Here is a 20,099-nt window from a genome sequence, read left to right as displayed (position 1 = left end):
GGAAGAGTATTTTGATAACAAAATGCTCACTCCCCACAAACCAGCCGCTGGTTCTCTCATCGGAATGCTCTTCCGTTAGGAAGTTTTAACTTCGTCAGTGCCTGTTACTGTCAGAAAATTTTCTGTTTGTCTGTTGGACCCAGATCTGATTTTGCCTATTAGACCTAATCCTGATTTCTGGATTAACATAAATCCTACTCAAATAAAGCATGCTTTTCAAAGATGACTTTTACCTGAAAATGAAAACAAGAACACTTAACACTCATCTATAAATAGTGACCAGTTATGTGCCAATTATATCTCAATAGAATTAGAAAAAAGTAGTGATGAAAGGTTAATGGAAAATAATTTTGCCTCAAAATTTGTCAAAATAGGTTGCAATTAAATAAATGAAACCGATAAATTTTCCCATATCTAATCAAATGTAGGCTACGTTGTAAATAGGCACAATTGTTGGAATAAACAAAAAAGAATCACATGTTGCTTTAGCGATCATTCCAGCCAACATGGATCGTGCTTGGCCCAGTGCTCTGCCCTCACTGCATGGCCCATGTGAAAAACTCAAACAGGGGCCTCCCTGGTGGCCTAGGGGTTAAGTCTCAGCACTGCCACCATGACAGCCTGAGTTCGATCCCTGGCCAGGGAGCTACCCACATGGCACAGCAGACCTCTCCTGTCTTGCCCGCTGCTCCCCTCAGCAGTGTATTTCAGTCAGTCTGCCTGTTCTGTTCCCCACCCTGTCTCTGGTGACTCCTCTTACCCCCCTGCACCTCTGGCCTGCACCCCAGCTCCTCTAAGTCAAAATAAAAATAAAATCTCAAAAACTTCTACATAAAAATAAAATCAAACAGGATAACTCTGGTAAAAATTCATCTGAGGACTTCATCAATTTCTCTAAGGCCTTCTCTTATTTCCTACCCAGGTAAATTTCCTGTTCTCTCTCTTAATTGTTGACGATACGTAATTCCCAGGTCATCACTTATCAATCTTTTTTGTTGTGTTTAACCTTGAGGATCTTTGATATTAATTTAAAATGGCTTCCCGATCAGCTATCGATCGTACTTGGGGTTTCATGTGCAGCTTATTTGAATTTTGTTTTCTGTTTCATGTATATGGTATGAGGAATACTTTGTCATATATTCATCGGTAAGTAACTTAATGGAGACTGGTGGCTTGTTGTCTTAGAAGGAGGGATTCTGTGGGCAACTTCCCATCAAGAGGATGTAGGTAATGAGTGCTTGTGAGAATGGTTCAATGGAATTCCCCAATTTTATCTTCTCTGCTCTTACTTTTCTGCACTCCTTAGTTCTGAAGTCCTTGATTCTTGGGCCAGCACTGATTTCTCTGCTATTTTCCAGCCTCCCCACCAGCCTCTTCATTTCTAGGTCCAAATTTGATGAAGCCTCTAGTTTCATCCTTTCCTTCTGAAGCGGTGTCCCCAGCCAAGTCAGAGGCTCTTCACTCCAGGCTTTCGTGTTAGTAGTAATGGTGGGGATGAGTTGTCTTCAGCCCACTCAGCCGTCGCCAAGCTTGCTCTGGTCAGTAGCTGGCAAACGAAAGACAAGCAGATTGCACCGCCGAGTCCTTAACTGTGACTAGCAATTTTCTCTTCAGTCTCGGCCTCCTGGACCTGCTGTCCTTCTGCTCCAAAACAGCCTGTGAGAGAAAACCTCAGTCTCCCAGTATGGAATTTAAAATGCTGCATCCCCTATTCCCCCCACACCCCTTGCTTCGCACACTGAATGTGCCCTCACCCAGAAGACCTTCAGCTCCCTGGGGTCCTGGTTCTCTCCTTCTCTTGTGTCCCAGAGTCCCCTTGTTTACTTGGCCTAGACTTTCTGCCTAGGTCTCAATCCAGCTTCACCTGTAGAGCTTTAAGAAGACAGTATCCTTTCCAGGACCAATAAGTCAATCAATCAATAAACTCTAAAAGATTGATGGGTCGCTTCCAGAAATTTCTCCTCCTCAATCTAAAGAAATTTGTCAATCTTTATTCATTACACTTATAGTGCCTTCAGAGGAATGCATTTTAACTTACTGATTTCCTTCGTGCTACCTAAATTGGTGCTATATTGCTACTTGTGTTGGTTGCTTTAGTTATTTTATGTATTAGTTATGTTAACTTGGTTATCCCCACGGCACAATAACTCCTTGAAGTCTTTAAAGTATGAACTATCCATTTCTTTCAAAATTCTAGTTTCCAGCTCTGGTTTATACTTGGTGTGTGTGCAATAAATTTTGAGCTTTCACATTTTGGAGAATGAGAGACTCCCCCCACCCCCGCTTCCATCTGCCCATCTCTATTCAAGACTAGTATGGACCTTCCATTTTTTTTTAACGTTATTCGCTTACAACTATTGAGCAAATATATTTGTGAAAATACAAGAAAAACAGTTCCACTAGTTTCAAGACCTCAACCAAGATGCACAGTCAGCCAAGGCCCTCATTCAACATCGTGAATATATTCTTCAGCACATACTATGGAGAATTGTACTTTTAGGATTTTATGATGCATTGCATGTAAAATAGTCATTAATATTTATAAGTACTCTTTAGAGTACAGTTCTTTTCAACATTTTGTTTTTTATTCCTCTGGATATAACAATTATTTCACAAATAGGAAGAGCCAAAATGTAACAGCTGGCTTTTTTTTGTCATTCTTTTTGTTTTATCCCATATTGTAGCTCAGAGCTCTTGGGGCAGCTTTAACTTGGCAGGATAGAATATATGCACAGGTTTTTAAAAACCTCATGTTGAGGTTGAATTTTACCATCACCTGAATGGTAGATATGAAGAAATGTGATTCATTAAAATATTTCTAATTTCCTGCTTTTAAAATAGGAAGCACTTTTCAATGTTTATCTCCTCCTACAGTCATCAGGTTTGCTACTTTGACCAAATCACATGGTTCCATACATGCCAATGAACTTGAATGTTAATTTTATAAGTTCGTGCCAGTGTGTTCTCTGCTAAATTTGGGAAATTTCTTTCTATGTATCCGTAGATATTTCACTGTTCATCAGGGTGCTGTAAACGCTTGGGTGAGCTTGATCTAAAGGCACCCACATTTGTGGAAATGAATGTAGAAATGGGACAATAACATTAAATATCACAACTGATAGGCTTGATGCTCTTATTCCATATTCCATTCTTTGCACACGCGTTTTAACAGCAAGCTTTTTTACCTGAAACTCATTTCTATGTAGAGCTGAGCCAGCAGCAGAATCATTCTGACAGCATCCTGTCTCAGCTCAGCCCATCTGCCTCAGCCTGTGCTCACCATGACCAAAGCAGACTTCTGTTCCAGGAGCAGTGCGGACAGGAGCAGGCCCGAGCTCAGTTTGAGGGGCATCCGGGTATGGAGGGCACTGTTGTTGTTTATGTTATTATGATCAACCAGATTTATCGATCTGTTCATTTAACTCATTTGCTCTTACAAAGCCCTGCATTCATTCAGCACTTTTCCAGGATAATTGCCACAGGCGCAGCCCTGAAGCTCCAGTGATAAGGCCCTGCAGTCAAGGCCACCACATTTTAGAAAGGACACGAGATTAGAGGTGCCACTAGGAAGGAAGGGTCACACACACATTAAATAAGCACCCAGATATTTCTAAGTATGAATAATCAGCATGTGCTGGATGAGCGCGAGAGTGAAGGAGACCCAGCGTTTTCAGGATATCCAGGAGCCACACCCCTGTCAGTGCCGTTTAAACTGAGATCGAGGGGCTGCATGGATGTGGGTGGTGATGGGGGAGCTTCAGAGAAATGAGCAGTCCAGGATGCTGAAACTTTACTAACTTGTTTATTTTTCGCAAACTACCATATAGCTAAACTATTTAGCCTTCGTGTAAGAAGAACAATTCCCAAAAACTAAAGTTTGTGGTGGCTGAGAGAAGACAGGGAAGATGCCCGTTGGGTGTGATGCAAGGTCACCACTGAGTGGTGTGAGGATCCCCCCCAGACGCAGTTGTTGCTTTTGACTGGGAAGGGGCATGTGGACACTCCTGTGATTCCTCAGAAGAATCCCAGCAGTCTCAGTCTCCACCTGGGTGACAGGATACAGTTAGTAGCACCCACTGTGTAGGGCCTGGTGAGGCTCCCCATAAGAGTTTAGAACAATGTCCAGCACACGGTCTCTGTATAAGTCTCAGCTAGCGCAGTGCAGTGTGGGGCACTGGTGCCCTGAGTTTGCAGAATTAGAAGTCAGCTGAAGAAAATAAGCATACCAGATGATGCTGACTGTTGACATCAACTTTATCCATTTAAAGTAAATTGCCAGTGACAAAATTTCCATACAAGGTCAAAATTCAAATAGAAAGATCAAGAAATTGTTGAAAGGGACAAAAAAATATGATGGAGGCTGATTGAAATATGCCTCCTAACGCCACCTAGGAAAACTGGAACTCAATGAAGTTTTGTTAATTGCTATTTTTTGGAAAGGGAAGATGGATGTTGGCAATAAACTTAAATGAAAGATTTTTAAAAATGGTTCCCTGGGTACAGAGAGGCACAAACAAATGTTTATAATTTCATGGTTTGGGTGGAAGCATTTCTCAAACGTCCTTGAAAGTTCCCAAAGACAATCTTTCCTCTGGAAAGTATTTCTCCTGCGAGTAAATAATGTTCTTGCCTAGAAATGAAAAGCAGCCATATATTACATTGCAACGGAACTGATAGCAAGACTGGCAGCATTAGTTCAGGGGAAAATGTCGCAGTGCAATCTGGAGGGGGAGGCTGTGCTCTAAACCTCCTAGCTTCTTAAGGGATGCTCTTGGCGGTGGCTCAGAACAATCCAGAAAAGAATTTTGATGACTCTTCCTTAGCCATTAGAGGAATTTTTTTATTTGGAATTATTATTTGGAATTATAATTGTATCCATTTTTTTATGGTTTGGCTGCACAATTGATACGCTGAGTTTTCTTTTCACTGTGTAAAGTCTCCTTCTAGGGCATTCTCCGCAGTGACGTCTGAAATATCAGCTTGCTTTTGACAACAGTGTCACATTTTCTTTTAAAAAAAAAAGATTTATTTATTTATGCACACAAGAGCTGGGGTATAGGCCAGAGGTGCAGTGGGTGAGATGGAGTGGGGAGCAGAACAGGCAGATCTACTGAAATCCACTGCTGAGGGGAGCAGCGGGCGAGGCGGGAGAGGTCTGCTGCGCCGTGTGGGCCACCTCCCTGGCTGGCTGGGGCTCGAACTCGTGCTGCAGTGGCTGGCGATAGCTTGATAGCACTGTCTTTAACCCCTGTGCCACCAAGGAGGCCCCTAGCATCATATTTTCCAAGGGGCTTTTATGTCTGCCTTTCTGAGCAGTTCTGACAGCCCTGTCCACAGTATTTCACAGCAGAGCTGATGGCAGCACTAAAGGAAAGCTGCTTGCCGGAGGCCAGCGGGGACAGCTCCCGCCGTCCATCCATCTTCACACAAGCCTTTTTGTGTAAATGAAAAATTTATCCCAAATGGAATCCATTAAGTGCCCAACAGCCCACATGGACCTTGAGTCCAGTGAGGAAATCGGCCTGCTCGTGCCCTGTCCAGGTGAAGATGACTCAGGCTCTGGATGGCTGGTCATGTGGGCTTTTAGGACTGGAGTCTCTGCTCCACACTACGTGAAAGAAGTCACTTTCCCTCTCAGAGCCTGCTCCTCCTTCCATTAAGTGGAGGTTTTAATACGACCACACACGAGTATCCACCCTCCGCTCTGCAGAGCACCTGCTGCTGGCTCGAACTCTACTGAGACCAGCCCAGCTCCTCCAGGAGGCCCGGGCGCCACGGGGACCCATGGCAGGAGGTGGTCTTGGCCTGACCGTGGGAAAAAGCACCAGGCTGGATGCTGGTGGAGATGGGGTATTCGCAGGGCTCAGGGAGGGCGGTCAGGAACCCTGGGGTGACAGTGCGGTGACTGTGGACGTGCCAGCCTCATCCCCCATGTCTGGACTGCAGGGGTGATGGGCAAGGGTGAGTTGCAGAGTCCGCCAGGCAAGGATTATGCCAGCGGAAAGGACCTGGAGAGGACCCTGTGAGGCGATTTGTAGCGTACCCATGAGCTCTGCCCCGGACCCACCATCTCCTCTGTTTTTCTAGCTCAGTCTGGACGTTTCCTCGCCAGCACATGAGCATCACCCTTTCTGTTGGTTAGAAATTCTTCACCCTCTGCTCTGATATAATTTAATTTAATTTTGCTCCTTAAGGTATGTGGGCATATATAAGGGAAACCAAAGAGTGCATTTTGGATTTTTCATTCAAAAATCTAGAGAAACTTACCTTTATTTTTTGCCATTTTACCTTTGGACACACTCATCAACTCTCTTTGTTCTGAGCCCAGGCAACACACACGCTGAAGAAAACACTTAGGAAGTTTGATTTCACATCCCAGCTAATGGGAGGAGTCGCTCCTTGGGTGTGGCTTGGATGGATGCGCTTACGCTGACCCTCAGTGGCATCTCTTAATAGAGGGAGTTTTTAAAAAGATTCTAAGTGTCCGAGTTCCTGATCTTGTATTTTTTTTAAATTTATGCATACAAGAAATGCACCTCTGGGGTATGAGCCAGAGGTGGGGGGTGAGAGGACTTACCAGAGACAGAGTGGGGAGCAGAACAGGCAGACTGACTGAAACACACTGCTGAGGGGAGCAGCGGGGAGACAGGAGAGGTCTGCTCTGCCATGTGGGTAGCTCCCTGGCCGGCCGGGAATCGAACTTGGGTTGCAGTGGCTGGCACTAGCTTGATGGTGCTGAGACTTCACCCCTGCATCACCAGGGAGGCCCCGCTGATCTTATATTTGGCCACATGGGGAATTTGTGGGTGACTGAAGCACCCCTCCCTTTTCTTGCGTCTTCACTCGTCCAGTGATCTCTGTGCCTGCCTCGCCTTGGGTTCCTCGGCCAGGGCATGGCCATGATCAGGGATGAGCTCAGTAGCCCTGGTTTGCTCTCCCCAGATGTGATAGTCACCCAGCACTGCCCGCCATGTCTGTTCTTTAAAGATTAAAATGTAGAGAACATGATCTCATTTTCTCATGTTTCTAGGGCTTAATATATATCGTGTAAATATATTTTACATATATGCACACATACGTATTTACCTAATGCGATTTTAGGTTCACAGTCACACTGAGCAGAAAGCACAGAGATTTCCCACCTCCCCTCCCCCTACATGCACGGCTCCCCTGTACCAGCTGCCCCACCTGAGCGGGCACCCCACGAGCCTGCAGTGGTGCTTGTCATCCAGAGCCACGGCTGGCGTTGGGGCTCCCCCTTGGTGCTGGGCATTCTGTGGGTTTGGTGATGTATAATGACACGGTCCAGCGTCTTAGTGCATAGGGAGTAGCTCTACCGCCCCGGGATCCTCGGTGTTCCTTGTGCCTCCCTGACCCCGACCACCTTTGCTGTGTTACTACTGCACATAGGGCTTTGCCTTTGCGTAATGACGTGGTGGGGATCAGCGTGTGCACTTGTGTCACCAGCTTCTTCCACTCACTGACACTCATGTTTCCTCCATGCCTTTTCATCGTGGCACTTTTTAATAGTGGAGTGTGTAGGATCTGTGACTCCAGCAATTAATAGATTGGGTGGTTGGACAAGTCATGATGCATTTTGGCTTGAAAAACAGAAAAAAATATGTCATGACTTTTCCAACAGGTTGATAATAACATTTGGCCCCCAGAAGCTTCGGAGCTGGCTGGACAGGTAAGCCAGGTTTCTTGCTCGTTTTATTTTAAGTGCATCCATCGTCTCCATTATTTGGAGAATAGATTTGAGATTGCAAAACTATGATTAGTGACGCAGCAGCTGAACATTCTTATCATTCACAAAATCAAGAAAAATAGAAATGGATGACTTTCCTCACAGATTTCTGGGATATCTCTGCAGATGAAATCAAAGAGGTTTGCTAGAATCTCTCATGTCCAGTTTAATGACCAACTTACTTTTGTTCTCCTATTGATACTCATGACACCCCTCACTTTGAGCCAGGAACCCTTTTTCCTTGGGATTTTTCGACCATGGTGTGGTCTCCTTCCCGTGTGGCTGGTGCTTGAAAGCCTTGTTCCCGGGAGGGAAGTGTATTCCAGATGTTTCATAGACTTTTTATTTAATTTCCTTTTGCCTGATTGGACCCACACATAGTCTCCGAAATTACATGCATGGTCAGGAATATCAACAGCCTAGGACAGCCAACAGGAAGAGAATTACCTAACAATACTTCTTAGTGGATGGAAACTTTAGAAAAGTCCAAAGGGGCAGGTCATTTTACAGTTGCAGCGTAGAGCTTTGAGAGTCTGGCTGGCATTCTCAAGTGAGCCAGCATAAAAATGACTTCCAGAGGCATCCATCCCATCGCATCAACTCCAAGGGGCCTGCACCAGCCCGGGCCGCCCTCTGATGCTGGCTGGTCTGCAGGGCTCAGTTCTGACCCCCAGCAGGAACAGAGGCTGCCAGGAGGCAACTTGTCTAGCTTGGGAGCCTGCCCGGTGTGAAAAGTTTGCAGGCGGAAATCAGAAAGAGCAGCTACAGGAGGAGAGACGAGGGAGATGACAGCTGATGATTCAGAAAGCACTTCGCACGCGAGCCTTCTGCTTCCCAGGAAGCCGCCTGCGACCGCACTAGTTCATCTTCTCCTGCCAAGCTGGCCTCGAGGCCCTGAGGCCTCACGCAGTCAGGACCTGCCCAGGGGATGCCCAGCCAACAACTCCCACTTACTGAGTCAGCACGCCCCGCCACCCACAGTTTCAGAGAGCTTCATATGTTAGAACGTGTGGGTCTACTCCATGCAGAGACTCTGCAGCTAGGCCCTCACAGACTGATCTGAACACAAATTTTTGAGTCCAGACACCCTGCCAGGGAGTGTGCTGGGCACCGCATGCACACATCTCCTGGTATGGCCTACTATGTCTGGGAGATGGAGGCCCCTGCCAACGGTTCTGTATACAAGGAAAAGTAGCTAGACAAGACCAAAGGGTTAATTACTAATAGTGAATTATCTTGTTTTGGAATTCTTTTTTTTTAAGATTTTTTTTAAATTTATTTATGCATACAAGAGCTGGGGTGTAGGTCAGAGGTGCAGGGGCCAGTTCACCAGAGACCTAGTGGGGAGCAGAACAGGCAGACCCACTGAAATCCCATGCTGAGGGGAGCAGCGGGGAGACAGGAGAGGTCTGCTGCGCCATGTGGGTAGCTCCCTGGCTGGGGATTGAACTCGGACCTTCACGGTGATAGTGCTGAGAATCAACCCCTAGGCCACCAGGGAGGCCCTCTCATTTTGAAATTCTAAAGCCCTTGTCTGATCTCTCTTTCTTGCCTCCAGTTCACAGGTGGAAAGATCACAGCCCAAGTCTGAGCTGATATTCCGTATCTTGGAAAGGCTGAGATACTGGGACAGACTATGGCCAAGTTTGTCACTTCCCCATCTCCCTGCTCAATAGATGTCCCGGTTATTGAGCAACAACATTAGCAGTTTCTCTGCCAGGAAAAGGGTGGACAGGGAAGGGATCAGGATTCTTATTCCCTCCCAAACATATGACAGCCAGTACATGCCTGGGGGAGCACGTACCTTCCTAACTTGTTTTATTCCCTGCTTCAGAGATGCAGAAATGGAGGGCCGGGGAGCTGGGTACCTCGTCCATGTCACCTCAGCCCATTCTCTTATCCTCTCTTTCCTCTTCCTCACCAGCCATTTGACTTTTGTACTGATGTTAAGAGACGTGACCGTGGTTCTGGATAGAATGGAACAACCATAAATATACTTGAAGTGTCATTACGATTGTCCCTTGTTTCTCTTAAGGGAGGTCTTCCGCTGCTTAGTGGGCATGAATAGCTAATGATGTGCCCCCATGGGAAATCCTCAAGAATTTTCCAGGTGCGATATTCCATAGGAGACTCGTATATTTTGTTAAGCCCCAACTGGGCTTCTAGAGCTTAGATTCTAAACCACATGGGTCTCTGTTTTTCAGAGAGGAACTGAGCACAGAACCTCACTTTGTGCATTTCTCAAGTGTTTTTCCCTCTAGCTACAAGCTAGAAAGGATTGTTGAACATAGTAGTTTCAGCCACATCCCTTGGAAAATCACACACATTAGGAACGCTGGGTAGGATGCAGCACAGACTGTAAGGAGACACGAATGTGCCGTGTGACACTTTGCAGATCTACCGGAGCCGGAGCTGAACACACACTCACCGGGACACACGCACAAGCGTGGCGGCCAGTTACTTGATAGTCTGTCCCCAGACGATGTTGAAGGTGGCCTTTGGCCTGTCATCGGAATGGTCAGGTTTCACGCAGCACTACATTAGTTGTGTAAAGAACGCTGAATAATTGAGTGGAGGCCAAATAGCAGACCTGCGTTCTAATCCTCTCTCCGCCATGGCAGGAATAAAGCTGACTTTAAGCGCCTCACCCCATCATTCACCGCCTGGGTTTTCCCATCTGTAAAGGGAAGGAGTGACTATAGTTTCTTAGTAATCCTCGCGCTCTTACACCCTGTGATTCTGGAACCATCTTGATTTCGTGTAATTGGAGGATTTATTTCTAAACTTTAGCAAAAAGAACAATGTGCTTTTATTTCTAAAACGGCCTTGACATGGCGTTAACACAGCAAATGAAATCTTTGGAGAATTACTCAGAGAATCACCAATTTGGAATTCATCTCCACTGCTGCTCTTCATTGTCTTTAACTTTACTAGCTCTGTAATAGTTTTATTTGCTTCCGCTGCACCTGGACTTGGGGACTGGTGGTTGGAGAACCATATCAACATTTATTTTAGTTACTTTGTTATCAGAACCAGCTCTGATCTTTGCTCTATGAATTATGTATTTCATTTGATGTGTTTTTCCCTGGATTCATAGAACTCCCCTTTGTCACGATGTTTCTCCCACGATGTTTCCCCCACTCTTGGGCTGTAAACACAGCTGACTAACCCCCTCTGAGGGCTGAACACGTGACAGATCTTTGTGTGAAGGGCACTCACTGCCTCCCCCGTCCCCAGTGAAGCCTTTCCAAGCATTTGCTTCTTTCACCTTCACTCGTGGAGTAAATACAGGAGTGGCCCCTGCATGCCTCTGAGCTGGGAGTATGACTGGCCTTGTCCGAGCTAGTAGGTGCGCTGACTTCCCGGTGGACTGACCTTCTTCCTTTCTCTGAATTGGTTCCACTCCTATAAGATTGGCGTGATCATGGCCCCACGTGGGGCAGATGTTAAGGCGGCCACCCATCTGCTGCCGTGTTGGGGAAAGAACTAGACTGGTTCTCCCCCAACTTTAGAGACTGTGTGGCGACTGACTGCCTGGCATCCCATGGGGTACACTGGGCCCCTGTGGGAGGGTGATCTGTGATGTCCCTGGTCCTTAACTTTGAACACATTAAACTCTCCCAGGGAGCTTTTCAAAATCGTAAAAGCTAGGCTTGCAGCAATGAAATATGACTTCTCGGGAACTGGACTAAGGAGCTGGTGTCTTTCAAGGCTTGCAGAACGTGATGGGCCGTTTCGTCTGTCAGCCCGAGTGGGTCGCAGGTGTTCGAGTATTTGGGTAAATGATTTTGGGGGGGTCTGGGAGGGGTCTCCAGATGGACTCTCCAGAAAGGATCAGGGTGAAATGGGCAGTTGGAGTAAAGGGGGTGGCGCTCTCCAGGGTGCTGAAACCGAGGGCACCGGCAGGCTGAGAGAGACTGCGCAATGTCTGCCGGCCTGGCTGAGTGGGGCATCGTTCATCACCTGCCTCAGATGGGGACGTGCACCACGGGCCCCTGGTGCTCAGAGCTACCCCCACTGGCTACCACCCACTGGTGGGAGCTCAGAGCTACCACCCTTTATATCCAGATGTAAAATATGAAACACCTGGGTGGTTTTTCCCAGGACCAACATTATTTCTAGAATAGGTATGCTTTTTATTAGTACTTTTTATTCTGTATTCTCCTTCTCTATCTCATTACTACATGAATTATTTCTCTTGAAAATACCTTAGGATAGAAATACATAATTGTCCCTATTCTTAATTGGCCCCCAGCTTCTCTTAACATACAGATGTGTATGTGTGTGTGTGTATATATATATATATATATATATATGATAGTTAACATATATATAATGTTTACTACTCGTGTTTATATATATTGAACACTAATCACATATATTGAAGTAATTCTGTATTACATTATACATTATTTATACACTGTAATAACATAAGTGTTATGTGCATACATACATTGTATACAGTTTAGGGATGCATAGGTATGTCCTGTTGGTTTTGTTTCTCTGGAGAGCTCTGGCTAATATACTAATACTCAGGGTGATTCCAGTACAAAGTGAAGGTTAAGAACTAATACATATGTTAAAATCTTGTAGCTAAAGTATCACAAAAGTGCTTGCTCAGATGCGGTATTTCTGCTTGTTGAATGGTCATTTCAGTAAGGAGGAGAGGCAACATGACTTCTCTGCTTTCTCTTTAAATGGTGGCACCATTACATATAGATCTATCTATCTATCTATCTATCTATCTATCTATCTATCTATCTATCTATCTATCTATCTATCTTCTATCTATCTATCTGTGTGAGAGAGAGGGGGACTAGACTACTTTGGGAACCTTTGAGGCACCAACTAAAGGAACTTACAGGATGTCAACATGAAAACCACATCTCCACCACACTGCTCAGTGGAAGGGATCTGAGCTGTGATATGGGACCTTCATCGCCAGGTCTTGGATAGGGTAGAGATATGGGTAAGATCCCCGAAGTATTGAAATGTTTGGAGAACCCTTTAACCCTTTTGGGGGTCATGATAGAAGGGCCTTGAGCCTCAGGTCTTGTTTCATAACGTTGAGTCTCATGGTTCTGTAGGAAATGGACAGTCCTATTCAGCTGGAGGAGGAAGGGGCTTGCACTGCAGAGGGAGGAGGAGGTCTGAGTGGGGGCGCACCAAAGGCGAACAAGCAGAAGCAACCCGTTCAGAGGAGATGGGTCCTTGTGACACACAGTTCAGAGAATCACCTGTTTCCTCTTTTAGGTACATTTCCTGCTTGCCTAGGAGCTTTTAATGATTTGTCTTCCACGTACTTTATGCTCCATTAAAGAAATTCACTTCTGCTGGAATCTTGTTCCTCTGGACCCCGGGCACTTATCACAGACCCTCAGGAAGTGTGTGTTGAGTCAGTGAATCAATGAATCTGACCTCAGACTCAGTGCCTTTCTCAAGCTCAGTCACATGCTTTGTATCATAACCGAGAAAGTTGTATTTTCATGATGTTCGGTGGGAACTGCAATCTCGATCTTAGAAGTTGATGCTATCTCTTCTATCACCTAGTCCAGGCAAAGGATTTACTCTGCAAAACCAGGTGCCTCTTATGTCTCGAGTTCTCTGTGTTGCAGGTTGGCTCATCCTGTATGTGAATAGCTGTGATTTCTAGAAAATATTCCCTTCTGTTTGCCTCCCAGAGGCAGCTCACCTGTTGATCTTAGTTTGACATGATAGAACCTCAGAGAAAAATATGCCAGATTCAAGTGCACATATTGGCATGTGAGATATTTGCAGGCCACCATCACATCCCTGAAAACTTTCTTTCTTCCAGGTCGCATCCCTACTGGTCTTGTGAATGTGTATCCAGACTTTTCATCGTCTTGTTTCCTGACATTTGAACGTGCTTTTATTTGCTAAAATTATTATTAAAAAGGGGGTGCTAAAAGTTGGACCGAGGGAGCTTGGCATGGTCCATCTGCAGCAGAGTGGACCACACACACGTACATTCACATGTACACACAAGATCACACTTGTATACACAAGACCACACACACACAGAAAACTGTCGCTCACCCTGCACACTAGTCCCTCGGGCCCCTTTGTGAGGTACAGCCCAGGAAAGGGGGTGTCCAAAGTGCTCCAGGGCCTCCATAGCAGCCATGGCTGTGACGTGGACACAGGTCATTTGCCCAGAAGCAGAGCTGGGAGGGGCGTGAGCTCGTAGACACACGCACTGATTAAAGTCCACCCCAGTCTCCACGCTGAATAAGTCCCTTCAGTTCTCCAAACCGCACTTACCTGTTCCATCGGGGGCGAGGGAGCCAGCGCTTGCTGGTGAGCCTGAGCTGTGGAGATGGTGTATGTGACAGGCCCAGCTCAGGACTCACGTGGGGTGGACACCCCACGTGGTGGCTGTTCCTCTAGCTCAGGAGGACACGCGCCCCCAGGTAGGCCACCGAGTGGGGGTGTAAACTGATCCAGGAAACGCCCTGTAGCGAGGGCTCAGGCAGTCATGTGCCTGACTGCGGGCTGGTCGCAGCGCGGCACCTCCACCCCTGGGGATCTGAACAAGTGCGCGGCAGCACAGCTCCAGTTCGTGTCATCAGAAGCTCTAAACCTTTGTAATCCTTTGCCTTCTAAGTGATTTTTCAACCTTAATAATGCATCAGGCTACTTCTGGGTTTAGCTCTTACTAAATTATAAATGCTATCATTTAATACCTAAGCTCATGCTTTGCTCACTGCAGGTGGAAAAAAATAAACATTTCAGACCGGCCGGCCTGGACTTGTTGGGGCTCAGAGCACAGACTGGAGCTGGAGTCAGAAAGCCAATGGGTGGTCCTCTCTGTGGCCCTGCAGTTCAGTCAAGAAGCTTATTTCCAGCTGCGTGTCCCCTTCCAGAGCCTCCCCTGCTTGGGTGTGAGCACCCTTGTTTCTTCTATTTATGAGAGTTGTCCCCAGTGACATCGCTCCAGTCTCAGGGGGCCACTCAGCGCTTCCCCCGGGTCCTGTCTTGGACTGCAGGAGGACCCCTAATGTCAGCTCCACCAGCCCTGGGGATGCGCCACTGCCCCTCCCTGCACTCCCTGCCCCCAGCCCCCCACCCTCACCCCCACCCTCACCCCCGCTGCCTCAGCTCAGCAACCCCCCTCCCCAGGGCCAGGGTGCGAATCCTGGCCGTCACTCACGCAGTGTTACTTTTGCTCAGCTTGCTAGCCAGCGTCTCCCCCAAACAAATAGCAATCCTTTATTTATTAGGTAAAGTGGCATTGATCGCTTCAATCAGGGAGGGCGAAACAACGTCTTGAGGGCCCACTTTCCATGATTGGTGGTGGCTGTCAGAAGCCTGGCTCAGACTCTGCCGGGCCTCAGTCTAGCCCCCGCTGGGAAGAGGTGGAGATGGGTAGGCGCCATCTGCCTGGGGGACAGGAGCCGCAGGGCTGAAAGGGGGCAGCTCTCGGATCCTCTTATTTCCTTGCTCTTTGTGACCTCCTCGGAGCAGGGCCGGCCTGTCCCTCCTGTCATGTCGCCATGGCCACGTGGCAGCATGCAGACCCTTCACTTACTCCTCTACTCCCTGCTTATTCCTGCAGAGTCCTCGCTGGCGCAGAGACAGGAGCACCCACGCTCCAGTCAGGGCTTCTGCCAGGAGGGAGTCTGGTGCGCTCTCCTGAGCACCTCCCCAACCTAGTGCATGCTGCATCTCCTTTCTCATGCTGCAGAGCCTGTGGGACTGGCAGCCCTTCCTCGGAATGCTGCTTCTGGGTTTGCTGGGGCCCTTGCTGGACTCACCTCCTGGAGCTCCGGAACCTTCTCTGTTTTTGACTAGCCCCCTGTTCCCAGCCACATCTGGGAGAGAGGAAACATTTCATATATATTTGTTGAAACAATGGGTGCCCTAAACTCTGAGGGTTCAGACTTAATAAAACAGGGATCCTAACTTCACAGAACTCATTTCCAGTGAGGAAGAAAGTTGATTAAGTAAATGTTTACAGTGCGATGTGATCAAGCACTGTGGACGCAAGGCGGCACTGCTGCTGGAGGGGCCGGGGCTGGGCGAGCACCCCGAGGAGAGGTTTAGATCAGATTTAAAGGATTCGGAGTGAAAGTGGAACTCAATAAAATTGCTACTTGAGATCCACCTAACCCTGCTACTCTCACACCCTGGGCGAATGGTGCGCGTCATGGAGGGTTTTTTTTTTTTTTTTAGATGTATTTAGGCATGCAAGAGCTGAGGTACAGGCAAGAGGTGTGGGGGGTGAGCAGATTCACCAGAGACAGAGCGGGGAACAGACCAGGCAGACTGACTGAAATCCACTGCTGAGGGGAGCAGCGGGGAGACAGGAGTCTGCTGTGCCCTGTGGGTTGCTCCTTGGCTCTGGCCGGGGATCGAACTCAGGCTGCAGTGGCTGCGGACAGCCTCAGAGGTTGCCTCTTAACCCCTTGCACCACCAGGGAGGCCCCCTCACTGAGGTTTTCCTTATCCCAGAGCAAATAGTACTGTCTATGGTACTGTCCTAAAAGCATCTTCAAAGACGTGTTCTGGCTGCCTTGGCCTCGAGAGTGCACAGTTAACCTTTTCCCTCAAGGACATCCTGAGTCTGACCCCTTACCCTGCTCTTCACGCGAGAGGTCTCCTGCTCGCTCTGATCAGTGCCCTGGACGGAAGCGCTTGTCCATTTGCAAAAGGCTCAGCGGGGCCTGTGTGAGCTGGGCCTTCTGGAATGTGAGCAGAAGACAGTGCAAGCATCTGCCACAGTTAGGGCCATGTTAACTGGAAAAATTTAAAGCACTGGCATTACATGTTTTCGGATGTAAATATACGACTTGGGAATAATTAGGAGAAAACCGTTGCTTGTTCAGCAAGTGATGTTTAAAATGAAAGCTTTCCCTGGGCCTCCGAGTGACCCGGCAGGCGGCATGTCCCACCGGGAAGACACCTGTGCAGTGTCTTTGTAGAAGTCTTTTTAGAAGTAAGTGGGCGTCCAGGCTTGATCATTTGTTTATTTTCGTATAGGTGGAGCAGAAGGAGGGGGGAGTGAATTACGAAAGCATTCGGCAAAGTGTTTCTTTAAACCACATTTAAAATAAGGCAGAGTTTAATAAAATATAGAAAGAAAGACTGGAAGGCAACATTCATTGTTCAAAAAAAAAAAAAAAAAAAACTTTTATAATGTTTTCACCGCACCGAAAGAGCTCGCGGCTTTGTGAGGGCCTTGAAAAACCCCACCCCCCACCCCAAAGTCCATTTACCTTAACGGGGTCTTGTGCACAGAAGATTATTTTGTTGGGTCCTCTCCGGGGTCTAATTGGATCCTGATCCTGCCGCGCTTCTGTCTGCACCTCTGGGTCTGTCATGTACAGTAAGAGGCAGAGAGTGTTTAAGTCAGATGGATGCTGTTTGCTTTGGGAGAAAGCTATCTCATGAATTTTAAAGTGCAGGAATTTATGCAAAGTCAGTGCCATCTTCAGACCTATTTCATCTGGAGCCCGGGAGGCCGTGGTGTGAACTGCTTGTAGCAACTTGCTTACCATGAAGCACAGAGAAGCAAAGGGCAGCAAAGTGACTGCAAGGTGGGGCCTGCAAGGCCTGCTGGCCCCCTTCTTGCAGTGCTCAGCACCCCAGCTCTGTGCCGCACACCCACTTTGTCATCCAGCAGGTCACATTTGATCACATGTCTTTAGAAAAATCTGGCAATAAACTAAAGCATTGTCAGTTGTTCTCAGACTCAAGTACAAGACTGTACCCAAGTGGTGCTTGAGGCCCGATGCCAGTGTTCAGAAAGGCGAAGCCAGAACAGCAGCTATTTTATTTATTAGCCAGTGTACGTTGGGAACATTATTTTTTCTCAACAAAGTGATTATATAGGAAGAAAGCCAAGAGGATCAGGGTGAAACGTTACATTAGCTCAAGGTTGGGACTTGGTGGGGAGACTCAAGAGCTTCCTGAGCTGCCAGCTGGAGCCGGTGAGTGTCTGGCAACCTTGAGCTCCGAGGACCTTCTTTCTGTCCAAGGGATACCACGACCCACTCACAGAGGCCAAATCAGACAGCCGCCGACGCTGACCTCGCCTGTTGTCATCATGAACTCGTTCGCTCACCAAGATGCGAGATGCAAAGTCTTAAAACTTCTAGCCTGGCGTCTAGGACACAAGAGATACGCAGTATCTCGGGGTGCAAACAGTGGAGCGTAGAGAAACCCCCACCCCACCTTCATCAACTCCGCTCAGCTTCCTTTATTTCACCGGCTCCCTGGGAGACTTTATGCGTCTCCTGATACGATGAATCAGGTGACTGTGCTTCTCCTGAACTGACCACTTTAAATTTTGTTGCTTGGACTTACCAGCTGTTTCCTAGTGCAGTGCGAGCGCCCTGCTGCCCAGCACTTCCACACCGGACACAACACACGTGCACACTCTTCTAGCACACGCTTACCCAGAGTTCCCATGGGCACTGGCGTGCCTGCTAGTCTCCGGCTGTGGCGCCATGTGCTCGAGGCCATGCCTCTCCTGTCTCCCCCTTAACCCAGCGTCTGAATTTAAGGGCCTCCTGTCAGAGGTTGAAGAGAGATGTGCTGCCTGATAAACACGTCCTGAGCTTCTGGCACATGCAGTGAGCTGGGCCGCTGGCAAGGCTTGTATGAGATTTAAAAATGTTGAGACCGCCTGGGCTGGCCTGGCCCCGGGGACAGAGGTAGGAAAGAAAGCAGGAGACAGGAGGAAGGCAGCAGCAGGGAGAGCTGCAGGTAGTGCCTTCCCGGCTCTCCGCTTTCAATTCTGCTGTGTCCATGAAGGCCTCTTTGGGGAAATCCTGTACCGTGAAGGTTTGCTCGGCCTGGCCCAGAGCTGAAGGGGCCTGGGGGTGATAGGAGGCAGCGCAAGCCGTGCCTCAGAAGTGGAGGAGCAGGGAGGCCAACCCCAAGCTACTTCCCAGCCCCCAGATCTGTTGACACCCTACAGTTTTCTAGACTCACTCTCAGGACACTTGCTGTGTGCTCATTAGCACGTCCCCCAGCCCCGGTTTCCAGGTGATGCTGGAATCAATCCTCCTGCTCGGGACCTTTGATTTTGGTTTTTCTGCATCAAGTTGTGCAGGCTCATAGGCTCACAGGTACTCCAGGGAACACAGTGAAGACTTAATGCAAACCTTCTAGAGATGAGGACATTCTAGTGCCGATAAGAAAAGGTCCTTGGGGCCTCCCCGGTGGCGCAGCGGTTGAGCGCTGGGTTGCGAAGCTGCCCGCGGCCTCTGCGGCGCCGGTTCGATCCCCGGCTGCTCCCCAGCCACCAGAGGAGGGTCCCACATGGCGCGCAGACCTCTCCTGCCGCCCGCTGCTCCCCTCAGCAGTGTACCTTCGGTCCTTCTGCCTGCTCTGCTCCCCGCTCTGGCTCTGGTGAATTCTCTCACCCTCCCGCGCTTCTGACTGTACCCAGTGCATGTATAAACAAACAAATAAATAAATACATAAATAATAAAAAAAAAAAAAAAGAAAAGAAAAGGTCCTTGATCCAGTCTCCACCAAAAAATCTGTGCAAGAGCTAGAGTCAGAAATACCCAGTGTTCTACCTCCTAATTTTGGGATCTATTCACCTGATCAGTAAATCTGATTCTTCAAACACAGAAGGGCAGGACTTCATGGGGAAAGACTTTTTGAAAAAAAAAAAAAATGATAACATCTAGTAGCAAAAATTAAGTTAATCTGTGATTTTTTTAAGAAATGTATTTATATTGTGATTTTCGCCTCAAAGCAATACATTGATGCCACAGTTCAGTGGAAAGCATATCTGCTCCATATTTATAAATCTTTAGATTTTGCACGTGTCATGAAAAAATGCAAGTGAGTTTCACCTTAGCGAGCTGTATGAAATTAATTTCTATTTTGTGTCCGGAAGCCCACGGTAGGCGATTAATGCACGAAACTCCAGCAATCGCAGCTCTAAGGCTTCAAGTTGCCAAGTGAAATTACAGATCTCGAATCCCGTCATTATCGTGCTATTTATTTTTGGTTTGTATGGTCTAGGGAATATATAATGCTAAACCTAGTATTTGCCAAGTCGACAGGCTGAGGGTGTCTTCTGGTTTCTGCCCCACAAAATGCTAAAACGAAGCGTTTCATTGTGAATATTGGTATGTTGTTCATATGCCTGCGGTGCTGCTTCCTGTTCCCCTTTGTGGCACACACACTTATAAAATATTTATATGCCACACCAGGGCACACAGGAAGGAATTCAAATGGAGTTTGGTAAAACATTTATATCCTTTTTATTAAATAATGAAAATAAAAATAAAACAACTCTAGTATAAATACAAAACTTTAATAAAAATCAAAGGGGAATATTAAATATTTAATTTACATTGAAATTTCAAAT

General features: G+C 47.4%; 1 protein-coding gene across 2 annotated transcripts in view; it reads left to right on the top strand.

The window, feature by feature from the left end:
* The window catches only part of GRM7 (glutamate metabotropic receptor 7), a gene marked incomplete at both ends in the record, with an annotated part of 567,779 nt that overhangs the window by 36,097 nt on the left and 511,583 nt on the right, over positions 1-20,099 (top strand). The gene's annotated exons all lie outside the window — the stretch shown is intronic.

This window comes from Talpa europaea (assembly GCF_964194135.1).
Source record: "Talpa europaea genome assembly, chromosome: 11".
Taxonomy (NCBI): Eukaryota; Metazoa; Chordata; class Mammalia; order Eulipotyphla; family Talpidae; genus Talpa; species Talpa europaea.
The sequence above is the reverse complement of the archived record's forward strand: the minus strand, read 5'-3'. Positions and strand labels throughout refer to the sequence as shown.